An 18,834-nucleotide genomic window follows, 5' to 3' on the forward strand; every position below is an offset into this window, starting at 1 on the left:
TTATCCACTGAAACATATAACCACTTAGGTGGGCAGTCAATCAGATCATTTAATGCCTCCAATTCACATCATACAAGTGTGTCTTATTGTGGGGGAACGTTATAACCGTGGTTGTTACCAGCCCAATACATGGCCCGGACGATTGGAAAAAGGCAAATATAGTGCCCATATTTTAAAAAGGGAAGAAAGAGAACCTGGGGAACAACAGCCCAGTTAGCCTCACTTCAGTCCCCAGCAAAATCATGGAGCAGGTCCTCAAGGAATCCATTTTGAAGCACTGGGAGGAGAGGAATGTGATCAGGAACAGTCAACATGGATTCACCAAGGGCAAGTCATGCCTGACCAACCTCATTGCCTTCTATGATGAGATAACTGGCTCTGTGGATATGGGGAAAGTGGTGGATATATCCTGACTTTAGCAAAGCTTTTGATACGGTCTCCCACAGTATTCTTGCCAGCAAGTTAAAAAAATATGGATTGGATGAATGGACTGTAAGGTGGTTAGAAAGCTGGCTAGATTGTCGGGCTCAACGGGTAGTGATCAATGGCTGTCTAGTTGGCAGCCAGTATCAGTTCCCCAGAGGTCAGTCCTGGGGCTGGTTTTGTTCAGCATCTTTATTAATGATCTGGATGATGGGATGAATTGTACCCTCAGCAAGTTCGCAGATGACACTAAGCTGCGGGAGAGGTAGATATGCTGGAGGGTAGGGATAGGGTCCAGAGTGACCTAGACAAATTGGAGGATTGGGCCACAGGAGATCTGATGAAGTTCAATAAGGACAAGTGCAGAGTTCTGCACTTAGGAAGGAAGAATCCCATGCACCGCTACAGGCTGGGGACTGACTGGCTAAGCAGCAGTTCTTCAGAAAAGGACCTGGGGATAACAGTGGACGAGAAGCTGGATATGAGTCAGCAGTGTGCCCATGTTGCCAAGAAGGCCAACAGCATATTGGGCTGTATAAGTAGGAGCATTGCCAGCAGATCGAGGCAAGTGATCATTCCCCTCTATTCAGCACTCATGAGGCCGCACCTGGAGTATTGCGTCCAGTTTTGGTCTCTTCACTACAGAAGGGATGTGGACAAATTGGAGAGAGTCCAGTGGAGGGCAATGAAAATGATTAGGGGGCTGGGGCACATGACTTCTGCGGAGAGGCTGAGGGAACTGGGGTTATTTAGTCTGCAGAAGAAAAGAGTGAATGAGGATTTGATAGCAGCCTTCAACTACCTGAAGGGGGGGTTTCAAAGAGGATGGAGCTCGGCTGTTCTCAGTGGTAGCAGATGACAGAACAAGGAGCAATGGTCTCAGGTTGCAGATATTAGGTCTAGGTTGGATATTTCCAGTCACTATTTCACTAGGAGCGTGGTGAAGCACTGGAATGGGTTCCCTAGGGAGGTGGTGGAATCTCCATCCTTAGAGGTTTTTAAGGCCTGGCTTGACAAAGCCCTGGCTGGGATGGTGCTGGTCCTGCTTTGAGCAGCGGGTTCGACTAGATGACCTCCTGAGGTTCCAACCCTAATATTCTATGACTATTTAAGCTTCAAAAATGGAAAAGTCACAGGTCAAAGAATATGCTTTCAGACATAAGAAACTGGTATAGTTGTTACTTGTGACAAAACAGGCATCTCTTAGTATTTGGGGCAGATGGGCAGAGGAGGAGTTGGGATACTGTGTAGCTTAAACTGGGGTGGCTTTCTGTTGGCATTACATTGGCCCAGATCTGACTTGAGTATACTTTTTAACCTGAGACTGTCAACATTTAAAACACGACAGTAGCACCACTATAGAGCTTCATTGTAGACACTGTACAACAACAGGACGTGCTTCTCCTGTCACTTAGTTATCCACCTCCGTGAGTCGACAGAAGAATTCTTCTGTCAATTTAGCACTGTCTACACCGGGCTTAGGTTGTCATAGCTACAGCCCTGAAGACATAGCTATGCCGATGTACTTTTTCAGTGTAGACCAGCCCGAAGGAAATTGGCTTTTCGCTGAAGTTAGTTTGAACTGGTTGTGTGTGTCTGTCTTATTTTAGTATTCGCACTCCAGAGGCCAGATCTACACTAGGAAAGTAGGTCACTATAACTACATAGCTCAGAGGTGTGAAAACCCTTCACCCCTGAGCGACAGATAAATTGACCTAACTCCCAATATAGAGAATGCTAAATTCATGGGAGAATTCTCCCATCAGCATAGCTCCCACGTCCTGTACAGGTGGAGTACCTACACTGACAGGAGAATCCCTTCCATTGGTGTCGGTAGCATCTTCTCTGTAGTGCCACAGCAGCACAGCTGCAGCAGTGCGTCTGCACTACTGCAGCATCTTAAGTTTAGACCTTCCCTTAGAGAGTCTGAGATTTTATTAATGGTGTCTGTGTCTGGAACAGAGTTCCCATTAAGAGAAAAGAAGAAAAACTGGTGTTCTTTCATTCCCATTTCTTGGAGAAGTTGTGCTAAGCTGCATGGTCAGCTTGGTCTCTTTGCCCTAACCCTCAGGCTTTTGACTGCTGCAATTAAATCTTTATCCTTTAACTCTTCAAAATAAAATCAGTTGGCATGAAGTCTAGTGAAGTGGTGCACTGATCTCTAGGATTAGGTTTCCCAGAGAGGTCACTTTCCTTGTCATCTAGTCAGTTGCTACTTCTGTGCCTTAAGAGCCTGCGGAGAGCAAGCTGGAGAGTTGTAACTAGTGCTCACTTTGTAAGGGTGAGGTAGTAATTGAAATCTGTAGGGTAATTGGTTTCACTCCCACTAAATAATTTGTTCCTTAGAGGAAGGAGAAGTTAGTAGGGCCATGTTTCATCTTGACTTAATGATAAAGCTCTAGTTTGAGAACTGTGTATGGCAGGGGATAGTGTTGGTTGCATCTTAAATTTTGTGGATATAATCTTCAGGCTAAACATCTGGTGCAGAAAACATCTTATTGAAAGACAAATTCTTCATACTTCCAGCCCCTTATGGCTTCTGTGGGAAACTCTGAAGTAACTCCTACAGGTTGTATAGTTAAGTCATTGTTTGCCAGCCATGCCTGTTAAAAATGGCTGTAGTCATCAAACTTAAAATTACCAAGAACTTGGGGTTCTTTTACCTATAGTTGTAGTGTTGATGGTTTAGCGCCAATATGAGCTGAATAAACAGCAGTGTTGAAGTAAGTTCAGACCACAGGAGAAGGAGCATGGCTGGGGATTAGAGCAGAGGACAGAGTCATAGCTTGGTTCTCTATCTGGTTTTGTAGGTCTTCCTGTGGCCTTGGGTAAGTAAGTGTGGCAGAAACCTCAGTGAAAGTTTTGCCAGAAAAATCACACCCACAACCAACATAGCTAGGTGAGTAAAAACCCTAGAGTAGATGCAGCTATACCATCAAAATGGCTTATTCTGATAGCGTTAACTGATGTAAACAAAGAGTTATTTTGCCAGCATGAGCTTTCTCCACTGGAGGGGGTGGCTTGTGTAGCTCTACTGGTATATCTGCACTGGCAAACCCTTTGTCTCATAGGGAGATCTGTCACATGGGGGTTATGACGTTTAATTTATTAACGTTTTGTAAATGTCTGCTGCTTTCTTCTCTGTAGTGACTTCGAATTTACCATGCAACCACTTTATTTGGACTTCACTGCCACCCCCTTCCTAATCTCCTCTGCTAAAAGTGATCAGTGGTTGAAGATCTGTTGGGGTTAACTCTGAAGTACCAGCATTAACTATTTAACATCTTGTTGAGATGAATGGGCTGGAAAAGTAATTCTCCTAGCCCAGGGGTTCTCAAACTGGGGGTTGCGACCCTTCAGGGGCTCATGAGGTGTCAGCCCCCTGCATGCCAGGGCTTTGGCTGTGAGCCATGTGTGGAGCTGACAGTCCGAGCCCTTCAGAGCTGGGTGGCCGGAGAGCAGCAGCTGCTGGCCATGCACCCAGCTCTAGTAAAGGTAGCGTGGTATGGAGGGGAGGAGGAGTCACTTTTTTGGGCCAGTCATCACAGCCTGATATATTTTCAAAGGGGGTCCGAGCAAAAGAAAGTTTGAGAGCCCATGTACTAGGTAATGCATTGGGCTGTAGCAGAGTCAAGAAGACTGCGCTTCATCAGTTTACATTCTGGTTTTTTCTGTAAAGTTATCATGGCTGCAAAGAAGGCTAGAAACTCTTCTAAATGCAAGCTTTGATTCTGAGGAGTCCAAGAGCGTGTCTGCTACAGGGACACAGTTACAGTGCTGGAGCACCATAGTGTAAATGCTTCCTACATTGATGAAAGGGGTTTTTCCGTTGCTGTAGTTAATCCACATCTCCGGGATTCAGTACCTAGGTCGATGGAAGAACGCTTCTTTAATCTAGCTGTGTCTATAGTGTGAGTAGGTTGACCTAACTACATCACAGGGCAAACAATTTTTCACAGCCCTGAGTGGTGGGGGTAGGTCAAGATAACTACAGCGCACAGGACGCACAATTTTTCACAACCCTTAGCGGTGTAGGTAAGTCCCTCTAGTTTTTAGGTGTAGACCAGGCCTGAATGTATTTGAGTGAGCAGCATGACACCAATTGGATGTCAAGTCTATGGGTCAGGCATTTGACCACCGTGGAGACTGAACTTCCCGCTTAGCGCCTGCAAGGCTATGGTGGCAGGAATGGTAGTGTGAGTAGGAAGCATGAACTGCAGATGTTTAGGCTCTACCTATGCAGAATGAACTGAGAAATTCATTCTCCTGGGGCTGTCAATCCAATACTTTTCACACTCAAAGACACCACTTAATTCTGTTTTCATGCAGACATGTACAGATGGACATTGTAGTGAATACAAGAGTTAAGGCTTTCCGGTTAGTCATCTGGCCATTTTGAAGAGTCTGATTTGTCATACTGCATCAGAATACTGGTCCAACTAGTCGAGGATCATGTCTTCAGCAGCAACCAGTATCTGATGCTTCAGACGGAAATTAAAACCCTTTCCATATTGCACTTGGCCACTTGTAGAGTGCTGTACAAGAGGAAGATTCCTCTGACCATCTTACTGGCTGAAACATGATACTTTATCATCCTTGCATCACTATCTGAGTTCACAGAACCACAAAGGTGTTTAGTTATCATGTTGTGCCCACCCAGTGTTGTATTTGTCTCTGTGGTCCCTTCTGATAGTGAGTTCTACAGTCTATCCTGGAGAGAAATGGCTCTGTAGTTTGAAAAGTTACTGCCCCTTACTCTTGTGTTATGGAGCCAAGGTATTGTTAGTTCTGGAGATTCTTTTCCTGTCAGTGGAGCATCATTGGTTTCAGTGCACAAGAGCAAAATAATCCCAGCTTCCCAGATCTGTTTGGGTGGATTCAACCAGACTTTTAAATAGTATTGGTATAAAAAAGAATTTCTGTTCTGGCTAATGATTTATGGCAGTGAAAGGGGAATTCAGTCTTCAAGGCCTACTCAAACCTTGTCTTCTCTGATCTTAGTAAGAGCATGGAATGGTAATTGTGGGTAGTTTTAATAGCGTAAAAATGTTCCACTGGAAACATAAACATTGCCTTTCATATACTGTCAGTTGCCAAATAGTCATTGGTGGGAGCTATATGCAGTTGGCACTAGAGGGGTGGATTAGAACCAATGTGTGAAAGACTTCATATTTTAATCCCTTCAGCAATCTAGGGACACCATGGGGGTGGGTGGTGGTGGTGAATATTTGAATCACAGGAATAAGAAATCTCAGCCTCTCATTACTCAATGGAACTTATCCATATACACACGAATTAAGACTTGCAAGACCCTTGGGAGAGAAATTAGGGATTGTTTCACTCACCACTGAAATTGTTCCACAACTGTTCAGTAATGAAGTTTAAATTAGGAAATAAAGAGCAATAACATTGTATCTAGTCAAAGCAGTTTGACTAGAATGTAGAGCAATAAAGTGTCATTACCTTAGCTGGAAATTCTGCCCGCCACTGGGTCTTTTATGTTGTCAAGTCATCAGGGCAAAGGGTCTTTGTCTCAGACTATCTCTTTGTGTTTGTACATAGTCAAACACGATGGGTGCCTTGATTGCTGATTGGGGCCTCTGGACCCTACTGCAATACTTATAATCTGAAAGGCTGCATCTCCCATGATGGCTGTTTTGTCATAGAAGAAAATGCCTCCTATAGAATGGCCGATACTGCTTTCCACCAACTCTCCTCCCACTGACCCTAGGTGTTCTTGGAGATCTCCCATTTAAGTACTGGCTTGGCCTGACCTCTGACTAGATCCACATGTGAAATCTGCAGATGCTTTGTATGAGAGAAACTCTGTCCCCACCAGCACAAAGTGAGAGCTCTTCCATACGAAATGTGAACCTGCTTAGACATGTTTGATGTCCGCAGTATGAAAGCTTATGCTCAAATAAATTGGTTCGTCTCTAAGGTGCCACAAGTACTCCTTTTCTTTTTGCGAATACAGACTAACACGGCTGCTACTCTGAAATCAGTATCCCCCCAGGCACTAGTTCAGATATGCTTTACAGTGTGTGGAGTCATAGAATAAGGGAAGGTGCTCAACCACAGTTTCTGCCACTGACCTCCATTATGCTGTAGGAGGGATCATAGTCTGTGTTTTGGGGAAGCACTCAAGGCAGGAATGAGAAACGGACTTTTCTCTAGGAAAATGTCCTTTGCAGTAGAGTAAAACATACAAGTATAGTATGTTTTATACTTCCTGTTTTTTAGTAGCAGTGAAACTGGCTAGACCATTGTAACTCAGAATGCTATGCTGGGAGTTAGGAGCAGGGGAAAGGGCAAAATCAGTGCACCCCAAAGCACTGCAGCGGGGGTGGGGATGGGGGGGGGAGCAACAGAAATGGAAGAGTGGACACATCCCCATCCTCTACAGCAGGGGTTCTCAATCTTTTTCTTTCTGAGGCCTCTCAAACAAAAACTCCACAGCCCACCTGTGCCACAATAACTGGTTTTCTGCATATAAAAGCCAGAGCTGGCGTTAGGGGGTAGCAAGCAGGGCAACTGCCCAGGGCCACATGCCACAGGGGGCACTGCAAAGCTAAGCTGCTCAGGCTTCCGCTTCAGGTGGCGGGGATCAGGGCCCCAGGCTTCAGTCCCTTTCTGCCCTGGGCCCAGAAAATCTTACACTGGCCCCTGAAACCTGCTTGTGGCCCCCCCAATAGGTCCCAGACCCCTGGTTGAGAACCACTGTTCTACAGCAATCATAGATATAGGGAATTAAGAGTGGGCAGGGTCTTCCACTCTAAGCCATCTGCAGCTTCTAAATTGATCATACCTAGGCTAGCATCAAAATATAAGCCCCAGTGGAAGGAAGCCAAGTAGCCCTTGGTTTCCTAGCAGTGGGGATGTTGGGGTGGTCATCAGAATGATTTCTCTGGCTTCTGTTGGCCTTAGGATCTCTTGTATTGGCCTGTACCAAGTAGTAATAGCTAACAATTGACTTTAGATCTCAAAGTGCTTTACAAAAGAGATCAGTGTCATGTGTGGTAGCACATTCTCTGCTCCTTGAAGTCTTTAAACCATGATTTGAGGACTTCAATAGCTCAGACATAGGTGGGAGGTTTTTTGCAGGAGTGGTGGGTGAAATTCTGTGGCCTGCGCTGTGCAGGAGGTCAGACTAGATGATCATAATGGTCCCTTCTGACCTAAATATCTATGAATCTAGTCCTGATCCCAGTTATTCAAGTGCTTGCAACTATGGCTGTGTGAGGTGGCAGGGTGGGGGTGGGAAGTGGCTTGGATTGCCAAATGCATGCAGCTGTGGATGCTTGGGCGGGTGAGAGGTGCCAAATATACTTGCATGTGAATCTGGATGGGTTACATTCACCCCATATTCGTATTCTAGGACTGCCTCCCAGTTTGGGAACAGATGCTCTGTGAGCACCTACCTTGACAGGCTATACTTTGTTAAATCACCTAAGAGGACCAACTAAAGTGGTTCTCCAGCACACTACGTGAACCTCGTGTGACTGAATGCTCTTCAGCTGTAACGTGATCATAGCTGCTAAACACACCTTACTTTCCTAGTCTAGACAGGACTTGTGAGACTAATCACTTCAACCAACTCACTCCTCCCCTTGGCCTCAAAAAATGGGTTTCAGGCTCACTTCACTAACAATGTGTGGGCAGCAAACTATCTTGTCTTGTAAAGACTCTGCTCATATTTAGCCCCAAACTTAGTTTTTGGACGTATTTTTAATGGAATCTAATTTCAGTAGAAATGATTACTTGGAATGCCCTGAAATGTCAGTGGAACAGTTACAGTATGTTAAAGCATTTCCCTGCAGTATTTGCATCCTAAACATTGCAGCCTTGTGCTAGCCCATGACAGAATCTGAAGAAAAAAAAAGACTAAAATGTGACTCAGTTGTGTTCATTTTCTCTCAGCTGAGACGTGCAGAAAATAATGCTTTAAACAAACATTTAAAAGGCTGATTTGCTCTTTACTATTTAACAGAACTGTTTTTAAAAACTGACTGTCCCTTTAACATGATTTGTAAGCTGCAGTGCTGACTGAGCTGAAGAGACGCAGATGAGCACTTTCAGTTGCCTGTCAGATACTAAACAAAGTTTGCAAGTAGCATCAGTGTTTCCTTTTAATGAGCATGAACAGGTTTTATGGGGTTATCCCTGCTGGAGGTGGTACTAACTCCTTAGGATACCTGTTCCTCCCCACTGGCTTTTTATTGTTCACTAATCCTTATTTGTTAGTCCCAACTCTGGGTCTGCAGTTCAGCAGGTGGTCCTTTGGGACAGACACTTCATGTGATGGGGCAGTGGCACTGTGTTTAGAGGAAAAACAAAAGCTCTTACCTCAGTTTGAATTAGGTCATTGTCTGTGCAAACATTTGGGGGCAATTGCTCCCTACCATTGGGGAAAGCTGTTAACACTCCTGATGCACAGACCAGATTTGCTGATTCCAGGGAAGGAGAGGACAAGGATGAGCTTAGTGGAGGGCTCTAAATGGCTAGTATGAACTCTGAAAATTAATTCAGTGGCCATTGTTGACCTTTCAGTTCATTGGCTTTCAGAATTATGCAGTCATTGTTTTGTTAGGATTTAACTACAAATCCAGTGATCATATGAAAATGCCCAGAGATATTCATCACTGTGAAAGAGAAGGAAGTTAAGGATCTGAGAGACCTGCCATAATCAGTGTTGTATATGCGCAATACTGAGCTCTGCTCTTATTTGTGGTCTCTAGTATATTAATACAGCACTATTAACCAGTTCTCCCTTCTAGCAGTATAAGAAATTCCATAGTAGGAATTCCATAGTAGGAATGGTAGCTAGTCTTTGGTCTAGCTAATGTATTTAATATGTTTATTATGGAAGTGCCTATGGGCAACTCAGTGTAGGGACCCATTGTGCTAGGTATTGTGCATAGAAAGTAGCAGATGGCCCCTGCACTGAAGAGCTTACAATCTAAATGATGATGGGAGAAGGGGTATAACGCGCAAGCAGAGCGTGCAATGTAATGTCAGCAAATGGCAGGTTTTTTCCATGATTATTTTGGGGGTGGGTTTAACTAGAAGGGGGATCATTTCTGTTGATATGAGGCTCGGTTAAAGATATCCCAAAAAACTAACTCTGGGGCTAAAGAAAACAAAAGGCAGAGGGGGACAGGGCAGGAGAGAAGAGGATAAGAGGACACTGTGGAGGTGAAGCTGAGGGGAAGAGACTGTGAGGGAGCAGGAGTGGAAACGTTGGAGCAAACAGCCAATCAGCACAGGACAGAGAAAGTCCAGTCAAAACTGTAGACAGTTCTCTGAAAGTCCAAAGGTCACTGCTTTGGCTGCTTCTGCCCCTGCTGGCTGGAGTCTCTCCAGCCTCTGATATTTGCCCATTCTCAATACTTTAGAGAAGGAAGATGGGAATAGGAAACAGGCACCCTAATGCTAAATAGGTTTGAGGGAGAATGAGTTTGAATGGATCAAGAGAATCAGCTGGAGTCAAAAGGTGATGCACATAATGAACAAACGTGGACTGTTGTCGGCCTTTGGGGGGAGCATTCAGAGAATGGCACAAGTATTTGGAAATGGGATATGGAACTTTTTTCTCATGTCTTTCAGTTCCAATATGGCCCAACTTGGTAGTGTCTGAAAGTGGTTACCTCCCACAACTGTTCAATGGTCTGAGACATGAGTCAGTCTTAGTCCAGTTCCTTGTGAAGCAGTAGTTATATTGAGAGGAAAGAAGGCTGGTTAAGGTACTGGTCTGCAACACCGGAGATCTAGTTCTGTTGATAACTTCTGCCAGCGACCTCTTGTTTGACTATAGGCAAGTTACTGAATTTCTTTGTACCTCAATCTTACCATCTGGAAAATGGGAATACTAATGGATTTGTCCTAAACACCTCTATATGAGGCACTCGCACAATGAGTGTGTCTATAAATGAAACCTAAAACTACCACCACAATGGGGTTCCATCTCAGCAGAGATGCCAAGATCTAGATTGTCCTTAGGAACTGAGAGCTCCCTTCACCCTAGACATGCTCTGTCTGATTCATGGTAGAGGTGTAGTTGCAGGGTGGCATGTGTTCACTCATAAGCATGCTTTGATGCTTCCAAGTTTGTATCTGCTCTGTTGATGGAGGTTCCTAGTCTCCTACCTTGCTGTGGTGGGAAACCTAAACTCTCTGCTCAGGCTGACACCTCTTGTGGAAGCCAATGGGGGAAACACTTAAGCCATGTCTACATTAAGGCAATTCACATACTGTAATCAAATGAGGGTTTACTCTGGTGTGGCTTAATCCAGGGCATACAGAAAGCATAAAGGTAGGCTCATAGAAATTCCTTTAGGTTGGTGTCTACTCCAGATCTACCTTTTAGCTCTACCCCTGCAACTGTGAACAAGGAGACCTTTGAAAACAGTGGTGGAAAAGGGAGAGGCTCCATAGCAGCCCACAGGCTACCAGCACACATTGCTCATAGCACTTTTGTCAATACTTCAGTTGGCTCTGAGAAACTTGGAGGAAACCTAGCATGTGACTTGATCATCAAGGAGAGAGGGAGTAATGTGTATAGGCAGCAGGAAAAGATTCTGAGTCCACTTGATTGGATTTCTCTCACCTTCAGCTCTGAAGGCCTCTCTTAGAGAGGACTATACCTGTTCAAATTTTGTGCAGGTGTTCCCTAAAAGAGAACTGAATAAGCACAGTGTTGGTACCTTTATGCTCTGCTTGTCTCTGTTGCTGTAGAAACAGTACTTGCAGTAAACAGCGTGAGCTCTCTGTGCGGGGACTCTGAATCTTGGTGGAGACACCAGGAGCTTAATTAAAACAAACTGGATTGAAGTATGGAGTTGTGAAATGTGCTACAGGTTACAGTATGGTAGTAAATAACTGGTGTTGATACTCCTTCACTCAGTTCTGTCAGACACAGGTTCTTTAAACTGAATAGAAGTTTTACGGAGAGGTGTCTTTCTTTGTTACACATCTGCACAAGTTGTGCACCGGGGAGGATGCAGAATTCAGGCTGTCTCTTCACTGCCAAAATAGGTAGTTATCAAGCTGTTAAAAAACAAATGTGTGTTAGCTATCCCACTATAAAATACTAATGGAGACGAGATGCAGGCAGTTTTTACTGTGACATAGTTAAGCAAGGTCAGTACTAACACTTCACCCAGCTGTATCACAATAAAAACTATCTGTGTCTTATCCCCACTAGGATTTTGCAGCAGGGTAGCTTATGCCCTTTTTTGGTGGTAAAGAGACAGCCAAAAGGGGTATGTCTACACTGCAATTAAACACCTGCAGCTGACCCAGATCAGCTGACTTGGGCTCTTGAGGCTGTAAAATTTCAGTGTAGATGTCTAGGCTTGGGCTTGAGCCCTGGCTCTGGGGCCCTGTGAGAGGGGAGGGGGATCCCAGGGCTTGGGCTCAAGCCTAAGCATCTACACGGCAGTTTTACAGCCCCATAGCCCAAGTTCCATGAGCCTGAGTCAGCTGACATGGGCCAGTCATAGGTGTTTAATTGCTGTGTAGACATGCACAGTGTAATAGGTGCCTGTGGTTTTTACTGCTGCTGATCCTAAAGATTGGGTACAGACTGGAGAAATTGTACTGTTTTTACTCAACAGCCAGTCTCCTGAGGGTTTGGGAGAAGAGGAGGCAAGGTCCAAGGTCCTAGGCATCAGATCAGGAAGCTGCTGAATTTAACTGTTGATTAGAATAAATCACAATATGCCCCACCTTCCTCTATTCTCATGCAATCCTACCTCCCTGCAGCTAGCTTCTGATGGATGTGCTTCTGGGTGTCAGGTACAGGAGCTAGCACTGGAAGGTTTTAGCAGCTATAAGTGGAGAGGAGAGGGCTGAGAAGTGTGTAGCTTGAGTATTTAACTACCATAACTTCTCTAGCATGTTTCACCTGAGTGTTTCCAAGTGCTTTATAAATGCTCACTAATCTGCTTAATACCTTGTGAAGTAACAAAGGGATGTATAGTGAATGCTTCACCTAAAGATAAAATGCAGCTACTTCTGGGATAGAACATGACAGCTACACGGTAACACTATACATAAGGCAATGAGAGTGAGATTCTCATTCCACGTGGGGGGAATCTGAAGGGCTCCAACTGGCCATATTCATGTAATTTGAATTTGAAAAGGACACTGAGGTTAGTTCCCCTACTTCAGTTAAAAAGCACCATGGATGGGCCTTTGAAGCAGAAGTGGTAAGGGCCTTGGGATGTCTTGTCTAATAGATGGCATTGATTTGGAGGGAACGGCAACCCAAATTTTCCCATGCTGTTGACATCTTTCAGCAAATACTGTCCTGGTCCAGCCTTGTCTAGCTTGTGAGATTTGAGGGCATTGCAACTTAAAATTATCAAGGTGTCATGAGAAAGGACAGGCAGAGTAATTTAAGCTTACATATTTTTACTTCCCTTCTGGTTTATTTGGAGAGGTCTGTCTGTCCACTCTTAAGGTGCTTTGTCACCAGTATAGAATAAGAGCCAACATGCTATTGGTTGGGTCTAGTGGGTAGTGTGTATACTGGGGATACTCTGGGAGAGGGGAAGAGTACTGATGCTATAGCTTACTTGGACTCTTTCTGGTTGGGGTGTGATGGCGTGAAATGGATTGTGTTCCATCTACTACAGAAGAATGAAGAAGATTGAATCAAAGCGATGCCTTTAACATACACTGAGCAGTCAGAAGGATACTATATCCAAAACTTACACCACAGAGACTGAGGCTTTATCTACACTAGCACTGTTGTCGGCAAAACATTTGTCAGTCAGGGGGTGTTGTTTTTCTGTAGTATAGACGTAGGGGAGGGATAGCTCAGTGGTTTGAGTATTGGCCTGCTAAACCTAGGGTTATGAGTTCAGTCCTTGAGGGGGCCATTTAGGGATCTGGGGATCTGCTTTGAGCAGGGGGTTGGACTAGAGGACTTTCTGAGGTCCCTTCCAACCCTGGTATTCTATGATTCTTAGGCTTTGTCTACACTACGCACCTTGTAGCGGCACGACTGTACCACTACAGTGGCGGTAGCTTTGTCAGTAGGTGAGCACGGCTGCCAACAAAGCACTGTTCACATTGGCGCTTTTTGTTGGCAAAACTTTTGTCGCTTGGGGGTGTGTGTATGTTTTTTTTCACACCACTGAATGCCAAAACTTTTGTTTCAGAGTAGCGGCCGTGTTAGTCTGTATTGTTGTTCAGCTTCCATTGTAGACAAAGCCTCAGTGAGTCCTCGTCTAGCTCTGATAGCATCCATGCTGAATTTCTGTCTCAACTCCAGTATGCTGTCACTCGTTTTTTGGCAGTCTGGTTTCTCAGCCCTTGTTTGGTAGCACTGCCAATTAATATTTAACTACTGTGGTAGGCTGAGGCATATTAGTGGGGTATTATGGAATAAGGTTGTGTTACCTGTCCTGCTACTAGAGGACATCATCTCCAGGGCAGTCTTTCATGGTTCACTTAAACTTAAGCTGTCAAATGTAAGCAAAAGCAAAAAAAACCTCACAGTAAAGGGAGCAGGTTCTAGTGAGAGAGTGACCTTATTTTCTTAGGCAGAATATTGTTTCTGAAGTGATAAGCCAATCAGGAACTGGGCGACATTATGGAAGAGGGTGTAAAGTACAATGTAACCAGCAGCTTGTGCAGAGGATGGCACTGCCACGTTCCTTGTTGGGAACAGCATTCCTGTGTCCGGGGCAGCTGCCAAGAACCTGTCTTTGACCTGGCCAAACTCATCATGGGTCCTAGAGTTAAACAGTGTTGCCCATCAGTACATATTGTGTAAACAGCTGCTGAAGTCTTCTTCAGCCTGTGGGTGTTGAAGGGCCTGACTGTATGCCCCTCTCACTGAATTGTCTAGCTACTCCTTGGCACTATCAACTATAAATCCCCCAGAAAACATACAAACCACACGCTCTCCTCCCCACTTACTCTGAACCTGTGCCAGCCCTGCTTGTGATAGGAATCCCTCCTGAAACTTTAAACCCTGGAAGGTCTCCAGGTTCTGACTAGATTCCTGCTAAATCATGAGCCTGGTACTTGAGGCTATCCTATTCTGGATAAACACCTAATATATGAAATGCTAGTTAGCTTGTATAGGGCTTTGAAAGCATAAAGCAATAAGTAGTAGTATTAGACCTTGGGGAAAAAATCTGCTGGATTAGTTCAAGGATTCTTCATGTGAAACCCACCAGTGTCAGGGTTAGTTTAATATGGCTTTCTCTCCAGAAACCCTTCTTTGGAGGATGGGTTGTGCTACTAAAATTAGCCACCTCTCTCTCCCAGTGTCAGGCTGCACTCCAGATTAAGGTCAGCATTCAGATCTATGCAGTAGTTGGCAGAGTGTATCTAGGGTCACTTGTATGGAGGGTTGCATGATTTATTATGCTAAGGTTTGAAACCTTCAAGTTGGACAGTAGGTAACACAACACTGCTGTATTAATACATTCCCTCAAGGTTCCAGCAGTTTTGGTTGAGCCAAATTGCCACGGGGAATCAGGATATTATTAACCTTACAACGCACAATTCAGCTGTGTAAGGTCCTTCGCACACCCTTTTGCAGCAAGAGACGTAGTAGCACATGTCTTGCAGAATTGGGTGCAACTATTCCTACAGCTAAGGAAGGAGAAGATGAACAGAAATGGAGTTTAGGAAAAGCAGAGCTGAAATTATGAAAGCACTAATGCTGGAAAGAATAAAGAGTGTTTGGACCACTATACTGTCCTCCACCAAAGCTGGCAACACGATGTAGTGTTGGTTAGGCTCTAGCATGCAGGTGATTGTGATCAAGGAATAGTGGGTGGAGGTAAATTGTGGAGGAGCTGAGGGAAGGGTTAGAGATGGAGTAAAAATGGTCTTGTGGTTAAGGTTAACTAAGACTTGGGAGATCTGGGTTTAATTTTTGCACAAAAATTCTGTGGCATTTCAATCTTGAGCAAGTTGCTTAATCTCTGCCTCAGTTTCCTATTTTTATAGATAATACTACTTTGCCTCATCAGAGGGCTTGAGTTTAAATCTACAAATATTTAGGGGATGTATGGATGCCAAAATACATTAGAAAGATCCAAATTTAGTTAGAGAGGTGAAAATGAAAAGAGGTGAACAGGGGTGTGCATGGCTAATGAGGATGTTTTTGAACAAAGAAACAGCTACTAGTTTTCATGCATGTTTACCTGTAAATATCATGTGAAGGTAGAGATGTGATGTAGAGGTGTGGTGGGGTGTGTGTGTGTGTGTGTATATATATATATATATGTAGTTTAGTTTTGAAGGAGAGAGTTCAGAAAAGTATGCACACATGAATGAAAAATTCCTTTTGTGGAAAGGAGATATGAAGATTAGAGAAATGCAGATTGTGAGGGTGTATGGGGAAGGGAGAGAGTAGGGAAGTTCATGGAACAAGTTTGTGTAGAGTTTCAAACCAGGAGAGCAGTTCTCAACTGAAAGCAGAAGATAAGCTAGGGAAGTGGGGGAGAGAAGTGGGTGAGAGAGATGCATGTTGTGCTGCTGCTTCCTATGATGCAGATGCTTCCTATGATGGAGAGAACTTGGGGGCAGCATTCTGGGCCCCCTGAAGTTTCAAAAGCAGAGATTTAGGAAGGTCATGAAGGAAATTGCAACAAATAAGGCAGGAAGCAACTAAAGCATTGTCGTGTTCACTGGCTTCATTCCTAAAACATGAGGTGGGTTGGGCAAGCTTGATCTGTTTTTAAATGTGACCTTGTATTTAAAAGAACACAATTCATAATTTGTTTCAAAATCTAGATTTTCAATTCTCTTCCATATTAGAGATGGGTCTGACTCTTGGAAGGCAGAAGTAGCCTGCAGAGGAGTGATGTGGGTATCAAAGGAAGTAGAGTCTGGAGAATTCCATTGTGCAGACAGGTATAAGCCTCAGCCATGCCATCGTTAAGGAGATTAGATGGGAGGTGGAAGGATCAGCGTGAGTAGGGAGAGCTGCAGAGTTGTATTATCTGTGTAGAAGTACGATCCATGCTTTTCATTTCCTTAGAGTATGTTACCTCTAGGAATAAATGGGGAAGGGACATGTAGAAGGTATCTAAGAGGTGACCACTGGCTTCTGAGTGTTGGGATGAATGGAAAATAATGTGTAATTGCCATTATTTATCCTCCTCTAACTGGTTCAGGCTTGGGCTCTTCTGCAGTGAGAGCTGCTTTGTTGGGCTTCAGTCCAGCCCCTCATTACATGAGTGCTCATTAGTATGAAGAACACTCAGATACTATTGTGCTAACATTACTGAAATACTTTTACAGCTATCCTCACTTGGTGCTGAGATCTGTTAAATGTCAAGGTAATGTGGCAGCCATAGGCAACATGCCTAACCAGTGAAGTTCTCTTGCTCCCTAGTCATTGAGAGCTCTTTGGTGTGTGGTTTCTACAATCTATACGTGTAGAATGTCTTAGATTTGGGGGCACCTTATGCAAAAATATGCACATGGGATCCTAAGCTGCCTGTTGTGAGTAATATTGTGGGATGGGAAGTGGAATAACTGACAACTTGGTGGGTGATGAGAGCAGGAATCTTGCCATTGCTGGAGAGGTGTGGGGTGTGAAGAAGTGAGTCATCTATGTAAGGCAGGGGGCTGGAGAGAGTTCAGTAGACATGGAGGGGGAGTGACAATAGGACATAATTTTATTGGCTGGGTGGATTTAGCTGGGTTGCTCAGTGTGGAAAGGTGATTAGAAGATTGGATTGAGGGGGTATGTCATGAGGGGTTCCTGAATTCCCTAGCTTTGCCCTTCTTATGCAATGGCTTCTAGCGTGCCTGTCCGCCATTGTACCATAAACATGCATCTTTGTCCCATTAAAAAATTGGCCTCCCTAGTAAATTGTGAGGATTCTGACCGCCAATGGAGTCAAATACTCCAAACAGCAGAGCACCGAATGCGTAGGAAAGTTTTATCTGATTCAAGATTTGGAGCATTCAGTCTCTGCTGTGCTCTGTTGTGCTCAAGCAAAGAAGTGGGCTGGCCAGGGTGGATTTGATTTAAATCACTAGTCAGGAAGACTCAATTTAATCATGGATTTCTACATAAAAGTGCATTCTTGTTGGTTATTCTAACCTTAATACATATTCTTCACAACTCAGAGATGTAGGTTTCATTTTTAGAACGTACACACTACATTTTTAAAGTGATTTATTTTGAAAACTTTTCAGATTAATTTTACAGCTATATCAGAAAAAGAGTAATTGGTTATTTCATTTATGAAAGGTAATTGAAGCAGATATTTATGAAGTCACTGGGAGGTGAACTATCTCCAATTCAACAGGTTAATCATTAATATTTGGAGGATTTTCTTGCCATGCTGTTTTAGGAGGAGAACATCACCAGACAGACATTTAATTTGTTTTAGTTAACTAAAACAACATTATGTATTCTGGATTTTTTTTTCTTCAACAGCAAACATATAATATTTTAACAAAATAAGCATATGAATTTTTGAATTTAAACCAAGTTTTTTTAAAATCACGTTTGTTTTTTTTTTAAATTAACTAAAATAGTTAAATATTTTTTTAAAAAAATCAACATGAGAAACTTAAAATATTGGCTTCTGCAGCTAACTCGGTCGTCTTCACCTTTATTTTCCTGTTTGTTCATAATCTGGAAAAGGAAAAACAAGCTTTCCTGCTTTTTCAGGTCCCAAACAGTTTCTCAATTTGGAATGAATTAGTCCAAAAGAAGAAAATACTCTTTCTACACCGGCAGAAGAAGCTATTGCTGTTAAAAGTGAGATTATCACGTCAACAGTCTCTGAATCCAAGTGCTTAAGTGACTTCGACCAGTTCACTGGTGTGACTTTCTTTAAAACATCAGCAAACATCCATTTCTTGAATGGTTCACCCTTTGCTCTGAAGTTTATTATAGTTAGCATTATGGAGGGATGATTGCTGGATGTCCATGTTATAGCCAACTCCTCTTCTTCAGCAGTTAAGTTTGACTCTGGTACTGAGTATTGAGAATATCTGCAAGAAAATGATCTGGAGATAGTGCTTGTCCCATTCATTTTTTAATGCTTGTAATTTAACTCTGTCATTGCATATTTCTCTTTTTATGATCTCACTCAGTTCCTTCCAAATTTCAAGAGTGTCAGCAATAAAACCGCTGTTTCCCTGCATTTTGTTCAAGGCTACAGAAATAGGCTTCAAGGTACTCAGCATGTGTTCAACATTTCTCTTAAGCCCAATGGTGAGAACTTCGGTTGTGACAGTGCCATCTATTTTTTTCATGATTTTGTTCACAAACTGTCGTCAGATTAGGCCAGTTCTTGATATAGTGCTCAGAACATTTCACTACTTAGTTCCATCGCATGTCTTGTGGGTTCCTCAGACTTTTTTCAGAGCAGCTGCTGCAAAGTGGTTGTTATGGAAGTATTTTGCAATTTCAACATT

General features: G+C 43.5%; 1 protein-coding gene across 4 annotated transcripts in view; it reads left to right on the plus strand.

Annotated features, from left to right (window-relative positions):
* KDM2A (lysine demethylase 2A) overlaps positions 1-18,834 on the plus strand; it is a 90,779-nt gene that overhangs the window by 4,480 nt on the left and 67,465 nt on the right. The gene's annotated exons all lie outside the window — the stretch shown is intronic.

This window comes from Caretta caretta, chromosome 6 (genome assembly GCF_965140235.1).
Source record: "Caretta caretta isolate rCarCar2 chromosome 6, rCarCar1.hap1, whole genome shotgun sequence".
Taxonomy (NCBI): domain Eukaryota; kingdom Metazoa; phylum Chordata; order Testudines; family Cheloniidae; genus Caretta; species Caretta caretta.